Here is a 12,270-nt window from a genome sequence, read left to right on the forward strand (position 1 = left end):
ATTTTCTTCATATGTACATTCTCTGTGCGTATTGGTGTGTGTTTGTTTATTCTACATTGTCTAGAGGTATGAGGGTCGGGTTGAGATTGCAAGAGACATGTTTTACCCCGCTGCATTTTTTTTGAGCTGGCATTTGTTAGTCTATATTTTCATTAGAGTTTTTTTTATATATATTTTGGAGTTTAGTATGACGTCCCTCTCACTCAACTAGTGCACATTTTTGTTTAGGGGCAAGATGAAGCACGCCTCCGGGTGCGGGATTATATCGCTGTATTCAAGACCCAACGTTGGTCTTCGGCGGTTTTCCGGTGTTTGGTCGGGTTGTCGTCTCTTTATAATATTTTCCATTTCTATTTTTAATTTAACAAAGGAATATTAAAAAAAGTCCCTTTATCAACTGGCAAATTCAAAAGATCTAACAAATCACACAGAATAACAAAACAACTGTGACTTTCATATTTCATATTGATTTAGGTAACACATATACAATTTAAATCGTAAGTCATGAAATGTTAGTGATAATTAACATACCACTTGTCAGATGAAACAGGCATATGGGGCAAACTGCATGGCATTGCAAAGCATCATTTTAAAATGACTTAACAAAATCATGCATTTAATTACCATAAGACATATTTGTCAAAGTATTATATTGCAATTACTTTGACAAAAACATGAATTTAATAACAATAAAATATAGACACGGCTTCTTCTGCCTCATTTGTAGACATACACAGTCATCTCAGTACCAGAATATATGACAAACGATATTTATATTTTGAAACTATCATTTCTTCAAACCTTGGCAATATATATACAAACTTCACCTACATATGGGATATTCATTTCCAAACTTATTCGGAATTCAAAAGCTTGCAGCCTCTACTCTAACTTTATTAAACGTCACCTGTGTCTGATCAGAAAGTTGATGATCCAGGGGTATGTCAAAGAATGTCTTGTTCTTTTTTATAAAAAAAAAAGATCATCGACAGTTGCCAAGACCTTGTTGATAAATATTCCGTATCAACTTAACAAATAATACACGATGGTCTTGAGGTATAAATTCGGCGTGCTAACGTTGTTTTTAACCTCGTTATACGTATTATATTGTTCTTTTATTTTTCTTTATTAATATTAACTTGACTGTTTTACTCTATTTTATGTCATATCCATTTGACGAGGCTCTGTATTTATGTAACCCGTCATTGTTGCATTATCTTTCACATTTGCTTTGTCCGTTTGACTTTTTTTGTTTCTTTGATGCATATATGACGTGGCTATGTACTTCAACTTCACACTATTGTTTTATTGTTCTATTATGATTTGTGTACATAATTAAGTGGATCTCCTTTTTTTTTTAGAAGAAATACACAATACACATATATACAATAAATACAAGCGGCATGAAAGAAAGGTAAACTTCTAATTTACATTCTGTAGAGGATATGCCTAAACTACTACAGACTATATTATTTTCATACTTTGAACTACAAAAGTATTTCATATATCTACCTATCATTGTTAATCTTATCATTCGGTCCCAGTAATTAACATATTTCAATTGTTTATGGGGGTATTAAAATATTGGAATTCAATAATAAGAAAGCAATAAATGAGTTTGTTAAATTTGACCAATGCCTTTTTGTGCAACTTTGTTTAATATTCGTTTATTTTTATTGCGATTAAGATACATGTGGTACTTGTACATTCTGTCATTATTGTTTACGATACTCTCGAATTCTTGTCTTTCATTTTTGCAAGTGTGCCTCGTCTGTATGTCTTTTAGTGGTACTTCGATACATTTAGCGTGTCTCTGTACTTATATACATCCCGTTATTTTGCTATTGTAAAACTTATTTATTGCTCGTCTTTCTTTTTTCTGTGTGCCTTTTCATGTTCCGTTTTGCATATATGGCGTGTCTCTGTACTTGAACATCCCATCGTTGTGTAATTGTACTATTGTTAATTTGTGTATTCCTGTCTTTCATTTTTGCTAATATTCTTAGTCTATATGCTATTTTGTGTGTCTTGGTTGCATGTTTGTTAGTTTTTTAGTGATTAAGATTATAACATAATGTTGCTGCTATATCTTTAACATTTTCGCCTGATGTGTCTGTTTGTTTTGTTCGCGCATCGATGATGTTGTGTTGAAAAGTGATGCAATTGAGATGTTTAGCGCTACAAAGCATGGTTCAATCCACACATTTTCACATAAGAAAATGATTGTACCAAGTCAGGAATGGGACAGATATTATTCATTCGTTTGAGCTTTTGATTTTGCCATTTGATTAGAGACTTTCGGACTTTTCCCTCGGAGTTTAGTATTTTTGAGATTTTACTTTTTATCAAAGAAATGCATTCTATATAAATTCTTTGACAAAACCATGTATTAACAAACTCTAAGAAGCATTTATCAAAATAATGCATTAAATTACAATTACAGCTTCAAAGTAATGCATTGAGTTACACATTACATTTCAAATGAAAAGAAAACTCAAACCTTTTGAAAAGCAACGTGATGTCACAAAATATTCTAGCAAATGCAGAAGAACGTCAACCAGATGAGCAGACCGTTTACAGAAATTATTCCATTTCCATCAGGTATAAAAGGACAAAAAGAACAACACATCAGCAGAATGAATGGCATTCAGGAACCTGAAAGAATTACTAACTTCGGTTACAGTATTGAGTTACCCTGGCAACAGTGTGCAGTACGAACTTCACAGTTCCGCCAGTTTTTTTGTGGGGTTCATGTTGCTGTCTTTAGTTTTCTATGAATAAACTCATCATAGATAACAGGATTGAAATTTCATATTTCAAGCTGTTCAATTGCAGGATGGTGCAAGTCATGTGGTAACAGACGTTGTCTGACTTGTCAACAAATACTGAATACTCGAACATTAACTTGCCACTCGACTGGGTCTGTGTACACTATATCTTGCAATGTAACTTGCAAAACCCAGAATGTTGTATACCTCCTTCAGTGTCGATGTGGCATGCAGTATGTTGGCGAGACAGAGCAGCCATTCAACAAACTCATAAATGGTCATCGAAGTGACTACACTTGCAAGCCCGACCTACCCGTAAGTCGTCATTTGAGATCACATTGGCACACACAAGCTGATCTCAAAAACCTTACCATTTCAATCTTAGACCACAACGAGGGTTGGTCGAAGGTCAACAGAGTCGCTCGGGAAAGATTTCGGATAAGAAAGTTACGGACAGTTTCCCCAGAGGGCATACATGAAAAAACATAGAAATAGTCCCTAATTTTCCTGTCATCACTTGTTTCCAAACTCCGGCTTTAGTACTGGCTTTACAGTTCGATTTTTTTTTTTAAATACCAGTTTAAATTACAGGGCTCCATTCATTCGGGATGGATGTATAAGTGCGTAGCCACGTTCAATTATTTAACCTCATTAGATAAAATATTTTTTTCTAATTATTATTAGACTGTTATTCGTTTGGGAGGCTTAAATATGTAGTTTCTTTTGCAATTGCCCTACGGTTGTCAAATTTTAAATATTATACCAACTTGGATCGGTTAGGACATTTTTTTGTTTTTTTGTTTGAGGACTGCCCATAATCCGACAGACCGATAGTCCGACAGTCCTTTAATTCGTCAGCCCGATAGTCCGACTCACAGTTTCTTGTCTCTGAAAAACATGCCTATCAAGACATGGAACGATTGTAATTCATTTTTGTTTACGCAAAAAAATCATGTGTCAAATCGATCAGTATGACGACTTCATACATGTAAACCAACCCGTACCCTGCGAGTGTGATCTGAGAAAAATAAATAACGCGGGAATTCTTAAAATGACCCGATTTCATTACATTCAAAGCCTTCAAATATGCATTATCTATAACATAAATGATTGCGGTAAATTCGTAGTAAATTCGTAATTCTCCTTGGACAAGGAGTTCAACTAGCTGAATAAACTCAAATTACCCATTTCAGTGCATGGCTTCACTTGACAGCTTTGGTGTCAAACACACGCACTGTTGATTAACAGTCATTACCTACGCTTTATGTCGTTAATAATTGTGTCTTTTACAGTTGATTTAAAATAATAATTTGACTCATTTCACCTTTCACAATATACTCCTTCACCTTATGTTTTTTTTATTTTAAAAAGATTAAATCTAGAAGAAAAAAAAATGCAAAAACATATCAGATCAAGAATGTTTCCCAAGTACACAGATGCCCCATCTGCACTATCATTTTCTATGTTCAGTGGACCGTGAAAATAGGGTAAAATATCTAATTTGGCATTAAATTTAGAATTATCCTAATAGGCTATCATAAAAAAAAAACATGTTTCATAAGTTTCAAGTTGATTGGATTTGATCTTCATTAAAAACTACCTCGACTTAACTTTTAACCATAACTTTAACTTGAAGCGGGACGGACGAACGGACGGACGAACTTACAGACGGACGAACAGACGCACAGAACAGAAAACATAAAACCATATATGGGGCATAATAATACTTTCACTATTTTTCTACCTTAGAACAAAATATTGTAGTGATTAACAAATGAAAATATTTGAAAATTACTTTTTTCATCTATAATACATTCTTTACTTATTTAACTTTAATTTTTATTATAATTTAATATCATGCTGTCACGGAATAGAAGTTCCTTCATAATATCAGTTCCAAAAGGAAAAAAAATATTCTGGACTATTACTTCCACAGGAATAAATATTACAGTAAATGTTCCTAACGGAATAAATAGTATAGAATATTTGGTCCATCAGGTACAAGTATTATGACATGATCGTTTATAATAAAGTTTCCACTGGAACTTCTGTTAGGTGGAACAAATATACGTTGACAATACTACATAGAAAGTCAAGGTCGGTAAAAACTTCCACTTGTTGAACATTGGAACCGTGTATGGACTGTATAGCCAGACAAGGCCGATTAGAACTTCAAATATAAGTAAAAGCTTTTTACTGACCGTGCATGAGTTGTATAGGCAGTCTAGATTCGTCAAAACATCCGTCAGAGACATATAATAGCGTCTCTCAGCGTCTCTCCTTCAATATTATTAGTTACATGGTGTTTTAGTGACCTAATACGAGATATATGGGGTGAGAGTGAAGATTCCGCGCTTCATACAAAATTTACTTCGGTCAACGCTTTTACATCCCAATGAAGTTACACAAATGTATTCAATTTATACAGGACGATATCCATATCCTTTGCAGCAGAAGATCCGAGCCCCCATCCCCTCAGCAGAAGAGGTCCGTGTCGGACCATCGGACCGTCGGACTATCGGACTGTCGGACTACTGAACTGTCGGAATTTCTAATGAACGACCTCCGACGGCCAGGAACAACAAAACAAGCCTAATAATGGGGTCAACTGAAAACCTGTATCCGACAAGTTGTCTCACCAGACATACTCGGACGTGTATTGTTTTAAAAAACATATTGATACACTAGTAAGGTAAATTAATATTTAATCTATAAAGGGGAGCGTAGCTATAATCCGACAACCCTAAATTCGACAATTTACCTTACTAGTGTATCAATATGTTTTTTAAAACAATACACGTCCGAGTATGTCTGGTGAGACAACTTGTCGGATACAGGTTTTCAGTTGACCCCATTATTAGGCTTGTTTTGTTGTTCCTGGCCGTCGGAGGTCGTTCATTATCGATTTTGTTTTATTTATTCGTGAGCGTAGCTATAATCCGTTTAAAAAAACATATTGATACACTAGTAAGGTAAATTAATATTTAATCTATAAAGCATGAAACGGACATAATAGAAAACGGCAAAAAATCGGTGTAACTTGTAACATTAAATTAGCATAAAATAGAGTTTTTGACCCAAAACTTATACAATTTTAACATAGTATCCCACATTTTCGTATAATAGAATTGTATAGATTCGGACTCTGACATTATATGAAATTTACCGCAAAAAAATCAAAAACGACCATAGTAGATATGCTTGGAATGATCTTCGTTATGTGGAAGAAGTAGTAATTTGGAAGGACTAATAGTCAAAATGGAAGAATCGGTAAGAAAAAAATTGTAATTGCTAACTTTTTATTTTCAAAATAACTTGGTATTCGAAATATGCAAAACCAGAGGTTTAATAAAATCTGCAACATATGAATGATTCGATAGTCCAGACTGAACACCTGAATTTTTTAAATGTCCAGCTATTATGTTACAATCTAATGTAATGTCGTTTTAACGCTGTTTTCTGAAAAGGATATACGACATCGTCGCTAATTATTTCCATTATACTGCTAGTAGCAAATATTTATTTATATTTTCAAAATGTGCATTTGCTGCACATTTTTGTTCGAAAAAAAAACGAAATATGTTGAACGTGAATGTAAAAGTATGTGGTAAACTAAGTGTCCACTGTTTTTGTTACGCTTACGTTTTCTGAGGGAAAATACCGACGTCGTAAATGTTTTTTTGTAATTTGAAGACGTTACATTTGTAGACTCAGCTTTGTGCACGCCGTGGATAGTATCAGGGGGAAAGTTCCCGAAATGAAATAGTCACTTGCCTTATAACTAGAGACTTAAACGTATACAATTATACATTGATACGTAACCGTACAAACAATAACTTCTCCCTATACTAACGAAACGTGAAAAATGAGTCTACTAATCACACTGCGATTCTTTATTACACTGTGCAACATTGCTAATGAAAGTCTAAATAATATGGTCCGAGTACACAGTTATTTCGTAATGCATTTCTTTTAGACAATAAATGTAAATTAAAAAAATCCCACCTGCGCTTTCTCAATAATATTTTTACAGTGTGTTGTACTACTTTTGGGACAAATTATATCAAAATTATAGAAAACTTCATCAGCTCTAACTCAAAATATGGACAATTTTGTGTTAAGGGGGTCTTGAAACCTTTTGACAGCTTCCGAAGTGCTAATTTTTGACCTTTTTCAGCTGGACCTAATCACTACTTTACCTAAATATTTATGACCCAAATTTTTTTACAGTGTCATTTCACCCCCCAACTTGCTATATGAGGCATACAACATGGAGAATTAAATTTGGAAGGGGTATAACAAAAATTGGCAAGTAACACACTGTCCACACTAAGGACTGTATTCGTGGACAACGAAAATCGGACAACGAAAATCAAAGGACGATAACTGTGTACTCGGACCATATATATACATGATGTACATGCATGTATCTCATATCTACATACATCAACTTCTAATCACACTGTGGGATTCTTTATTCTACACAACCAAGCTCATGAAATTCCATGCAAAGTCCATCACAATATTGTAAATTATGTAACAGAACAACTATATTATTCACGAATAAACTGTACACGCTGTGTGTACGGGGCGCCGAATGGGACTCTTGTGATTTTGTACTCAAAATTCAATTTTGTACGGACAAAAGTGACTTTTGTTCAACAAAAATGAGTTCAGTTTAACAAAATTTGTATCATACTACAAATTTGAAATTTTGTCATACAAAATTATCTATCAGCGGACAAAAGTCACTTTTGTCATGACAAAATTCATTTTTGTTACAAAGACTTGACTTTGTTACCTAATTTGAAAATTGAGCGACAAAAGTCAATTTTGTATTTAAATTAGTTTAGTTCGGTTTCTGTGAACTAATTTGCATACAAAATCGACTTTTGTTACACAAAATTGACTTTTGTTACACAAAATTGACTTTTGTTACACAAAATTGACTTTTGTTACACAAAAATTACTTTTGTTACACAAAATTGACTTTTGTTACACAAAATTGACTTTTGTGAGATAAAATTAACAAAATTGACTTTTGTCTCAACAAAATTGACAAAATTGAATTTTGTCTCAACAAAATTGACAAAATTGAATTTTGTCTCAACAAAATTGACAAAATTGAATTTTGTCTCAACAAAATTGACAAAATTGAATTTTGTCTCAACAAAATTAACAAAATTGATTTTTGTCTCACGAAAGTCAATTTTGTCATCACAAAAATGAATTTTGTCGTCACAAAATTGAATTTTGTCGTCACAAAATTGACTTTTGTCTCAACAAAATTGACAAAATTGACTTTTGTCTCAACAAAATTGACAAAATTGACTTTTGTCTCAACAAAATTGACAAAATTGACTTTTGTCTCAACAAAATTAACAAAATTGACTTTTGTCTCAACAAAATTGACAAAATTGACTTTTGTCTCAACAAAATTAACAAAATTGACTTTTGTCTCAACAAAAAAGACAAAATTGACTTTTGTCTTAACAAAAATGACAAAATTGAATTTTGTCTCAACAATGACAAAATTGAATTTTGTCTCACAAAAGTCAATTTTGTCTCACAAAAGTCAATTTTGTCTCACAAAAGTTAATTTTGTTTCACAAAAGTCAATTTTGTCTCACAAAATTGAATCTTACCGTACACAATTGACTTTTGTGATTTAATTTCCATATCAGGTAACAAAAGTCAATTTTGTATGCAAATATGTTTATATTTGCATACCTTTAAGACAAAATTGACTTTTGTCATGACAAATATGAATTTTGTCTACAAAAATGATTTTTGTCATGACAAAAATGAATTTTGTCTACACAAATGAATTTTGTCTACACAAATGAATTTTGTCATCACAAAATTGAAGTTCTCACAAAACAAGTCTGTAGCACATAGTTTTGTAAGACAAAAATGATTTTGTTATGACAGAATTGAATTTTGTACAAAACCACAAGAGTCCCATTCGGCGCCCCGTAGTGTGACATACACTTATAATTATATCTAAATATATAATCATCTACATTGCTCTGAAGACAAATCAACTTTTATGTTTAACAAATTATACTAGCACTTTACTGTTAAATGGTTGCATAGCAAAAATTACTCTCTTCGTCCGATCCTTGTATATAAACTGATTTGGATTTCTCTTATCACTGAAATCTTTTATATAGCCTACATATGCACATGGTGAACAATTCACAATCAGTACACAGCCGTTTTTCACTTAAGTACAACTAATGTACCTTTTGCTTTACACTTTTACAGCATATAATTAATTAAATAACCCTATCAATAAATTAATAGGAAGTATCAAAACTAATTCAGTTATTATCAAAATACTGCCCAGTCATATGCCAATGCATCAACACTGAAGGTACCAGATGTAAAAAAAAACTTTCAGACAAATTACATCTTCTTATTAATGCTTTCGGTAAATAAATCGCAAATGAATGAACCCTTAACAGATCAAATTATTTGAAATTAATTTTTGAAATAAATTAACACCCGAATCATCGAAACCAAATTTTTTACTCAATTTGTCAACTTTAATATATTTATATCTCTTGAAAGAATCCATTCAGTTTTTGGTCATTTATAATACAATAAAGCATGTATAAAACAAGAATGTGTCCAAAGTACACAGATGCCCCACTTGCACTATAATTTTCCATGTTCAATGGACCATGAAATTGGATAAAAATATAATCAGGCATTAAAATTAGAAAGATAATATCATAAGGAACATGGGTACTAAGTTTCAAGTTGATTGGACTTCAACTTCATCAAAAACTACCTTGACCAAAAACTTTAACCTGAAACATGCACTTTCATTTTCTATATTCAGTGGACCGTGAAATTGGGGTCAAAAGTTTAATTTGATTTAAAAATTAGAAAAATCATATCATAAGGAACATGTGTACTAAGTTTCAAGTTGATTGGTCTTCAACTTCATCAAAAACTACCTTGACCAAAAACTTTAACCTCAAGCGGGACAGACGGACGAACGGACAGACAGACAGACGGACGAACGGACGCACATACCAGAAAACATAATGCCCCTCTACTATTGGAGGTGGGGCATAAAAACCTCTTAAGCTATGTCTGAAGCTCCGAACTCATACTAACTTTTTTATTACTTTTGTTACATTCTGATTATCGGTGTAAATTTAAACAAGTGTTTTACTCCATTTGGTTTGTACAGACTAAAACATATTATTATTGCTTACCGCTTTTAATTCTCTCCAAGTTGAATTCTTGGTTCTGTCCGATTTATCTGATATTAAATAATCTACATTTATTACCTACACCTGCATATTTGGTGGCATCGAACAAAACGAATTCTCTCAGGCATTCTATGTAAATACAAAATATGCCTAAAGTCATTCAATTATATAAATGAATCCCAAAAAGCTCTACAAGATAGTCATATAAAAAAGCCTCGTAATAATTTGGCAAATATTGCAAAATGCTGTTAACATAGAAATTATTGTTCAACCCACTTAAGGTAAATGTTTTACAATTAATAGCTATATTACGTTAAAAAAGCCCAGATATGTCAGTTTATTATTTTTTTTTTTTATATTTCTTATGTCCTTTCTTTTAAAAGTACAATTAAAACCTAGCCATACCATGATTTGAACTTGTGTCCATATGCTCTTACTATAATTTACAATAAAACCATCTTTTTTCTAACTCACTTGTAACCTGCAAATTCATAATTTCAATTTTTTTAACTTACTGCCGTTCCCTACAAGTCATCTAAATAAACCACAATAGGAATACCTACAGCTCTCCAATATTGTACTATAACTCTGAGCGTTTTTAGTATTAAAAAAAAACAACCTGCTGATGATAAACCGAAAGACAAAACTGTGAAAGTACAAAATCTGATTTTTTTATTCAAATTTCTATGAATAACCCAGTCAACAGACTAACAATGGGCCAACGTTGGCTAATGGTCGGCCCGTTGGTCGACCGTTGGTGTTGGCTTCACAACATTGGCCCAACGTTGGCAAATTGTCGGTCCGTTGGTAGCAAGTTTATGTTGGCTACACAACATTGGCCCAACGTTGGCAAATTGTCGATACATTGGTCGCACGTTGGTGTTGGCTGCACAACATTGGCCCAACGTTGGTCTGTTGTTGTAAATTCATATTATTATTTCATGTTGGTTATAAATAATCGGGCAACTGTTGGCATTATGTTAGTAGCAACATAGGGCCGATATGAAATTTTGTTAATAGAATTGATTATATACTATTTTACGCTTTATTTCTCTTGGGAGGCGGATAATTTCGATTGCAGCAGGCTTTATGAAAAGTTAATGTTATACCGAAAGTGTTTATCAGCTGAAATTACATTTACAACTCTATGTTGGGCCAATGCTGGGCCAACGTTGATCATATATTATACCATATATATAAGTCAGGTAAAATCTATAATGGAATATCATTACTGTAATAAAAAAATGTATATCGTAAAAATAGCTTGCCTGGTTAAAAATTAAAATTTATTGCAATCATTATTTATAATAACTTTATTCATTAAACTTTGTGAAACATAATAATCGCAATTATATGCAGAGTGATATTTGATACAGCCAGTCTGTTAATCAAGCCCATTCTGATAAGGTTGACCATATGTTCGACAAATTTCAAAGATAGTTGCTATGGTAATTAAGTTAATAGGAAATCTGAATGTAATGGGATGGTAACTTTTGTGATTATTTCCTGTTGTGTATTTGTAAGAAAGCAGTGATACGAAGAAAACAAAAAGAGAAAATCATGTCGATCATCTGAGATTCAAAGAGAAAGAAAGTAACATGTAAGTTGTAACTTTAAAAAATCTGATATATATATATATACGATTCAGAATGACAAATACAATATATTTTTTTAATCTGAGGGATGTTGTTAAAAATCAAAACATATATTAATTTCTATCATTTTATAATGCTGATCTTGAAGTTTATACGTTTCAGGCGAAATATTTTCTAGATTTTAAATCATTTCCATCTTATTAATTATCATGAAATATTTGCCACTGAACATTAGTATCTTCAAACAAATTGTAAAATTACTAATATTTTAATATTTTTTTCTAAAATCTATAACGACAAAATGTATGATCATAACTGAAGTTAATGGAATAAATTGTCTTAAGATGTACCTTATTCCGTAATGTTTCAAAAATGTGGTATAATGATTTCTACTTCATTAAAAGATAACTGAATTTGTTAGTTTTATTGTTCTATTGTGAAACCTGATCATATACACACTTGCATGTGTAACAGTGTTTTATATATCAAATATATAACAGTACATTAATACACATCTAAATTATTCTTTATATATCATGTATATTACGAATGTATAAAGTATGATACTGAATTCTGAAATAAAAAAAATAAGGGTTTGTTATACCCACAAATCCTTCTAATATTAATGAATTTCTGACCATTAAACAAATAACCAATATGTAAAAAAAATGGTTATTTCAG

This window comes from Mytilus trossulus, chromosome 14 (genome assembly GCF_036588685.1).
Source record: "Mytilus trossulus isolate FHL-02 chromosome 14, PNRI_Mtr1.1.1.hap1, whole genome shotgun sequence".
Lineage (NCBI taxonomy): Eukaryota > Metazoa > Mollusca > Bivalvia > Mytilida > Mytilidae > Mytilus > Mytilus trossulus.